The 1,224-nt window shown below is 29.2% G+C and overlaps 1 protein-coding gene across 1 annotated transcript in view; it reads right to left on the reverse strand.

Moving 5' to 3' along the window:
• The window catches only part of Cep63 (centrosomal protein 63), a gene marked incomplete at its 3' end in the record, with an annotated part of 37,506 nt that extends 36,288 nt beyond the window's left edge, over positions 1-1,218 (reverse strand). Inside the window, 1 exon segment of the mRNA XM_008849575.1 lies at positions 1,209-1,218.
• Positions 1,219-1,224: the final 6 nt, after the last annotated feature.

Consider the following 1,224-nt stretch of genomic DNA (forward strand, 5'->3'; position numbering starts at 1 on the left):
TATCTAATCCCTAAAAGATTTTAGGGTTACCTCTTCAGAGGGAGGAATGTTAGAGTAGCAAAATGCCCCATTAAAAAAGAAAGAACAAGAGAGAGAGGAAAGAAAGAAAGAAAGAAAGAAAGAAAGAAAGAAAGAAAGAAAGAAGGAAAGAAAGAAAGAAAGAAAGAAAGAAAGAAAGAAAGAAAGAAAGAAAGAAAGAAAGAAAGAAAGAAAGAAAGAAAGAAAGAAAGAAAGAAAGAAAGAAAGAAAGAAAGAAAGAAAGAAAGAAAGAAAGAAAGAAAGAAAGAAAGAAAGAAAGAAAGAAAGAAAGAAAGAAAGAAAGAAAGAAAGAAAGAAAGAAAGAAAGAAAGAAAGAAAGAAAGAAAGAAAGAAAGAAAGAAAGAAAGAAAGAAAGAAAGAAAGAAAGAAAGAAAGAAAGAAAGAAAGAAAGAAAGAAAGAAAGAAAGAAAGAAAGAAAGAAAGAAAGAAAGAAAGAAAGAAAGAAAGAAAGAAAGAAAGAAAGAAAGAAAGAAAGAAAGAAAGAAAGAAAGAAAGAAAGAAAGAAAGAAAGAAAGAAAGAAAGAAAGAAAGAAAGAAAGAAAGAAAGAAAGAAAGAAAGAAAGAAAGAAAGAAAGAAAGAAAGAAAGAAAGAAAGAAAGAAAGAAAGAAAGAAAGAAAGAAAGAAAGAAAGAAAGAAAGAAAGAAAGAAAGAAAGAAAGAAAGAAAGAAAGAAAGAAAGAAAGAAAGAAAGAAAGAAAGAAAGAAAGAAAGAAAGAAAGAAAGAAAGAAAGAAAGAAAGAAAGAAAGAAAGAAATTATATATTATATGTATCCAATATAAAATGGTCCTTGAAATAAATATTCTTAAACAGTTTCATAATGAATTTTTCTTCTAAAAGGATCAGAATAAATAAATCAAAAGAGAAACTAACCTGATACACAAATGTTTTTTTTTCACAAATATTTAAGAAACATGTTTAGCATAAAAGATAAGGTCATACCAAAAGAAGAGAAACTCAAGGACAGTGGGAGACAAAGAAAAGCTCCAAGTGTATTATACACTAGCATGAAAATGGCTATACAGAACCCAGTGAATTTAAAAAGTAGAAATTTAAAAAGAAGAGGCAAGAAGAAGAAGGAAGAGGAGGAGGAGAAGGAGAAGAAGAGGAGGAGGAGGAGGAGGGGGAGAAGAGGGGGAGGGGGAGAAGAGGAATGTATCAACTGCTTTACCTCTTTGTGCTTCACA

Source organism: Nannospalax galili, unplaced genomic scaffold (genome assembly GCF_000622305.1).
Source record: "Nannospalax galili isolate Female #2095 unplaced genomic scaffold, S.galili_v1.0 scaffold2025, whole genome shotgun sequence".
NCBI lineage: Eukaryota > Metazoa > Chordata > Mammalia > Rodentia > Spalacidae > Nannospalax > Nannospalax galili.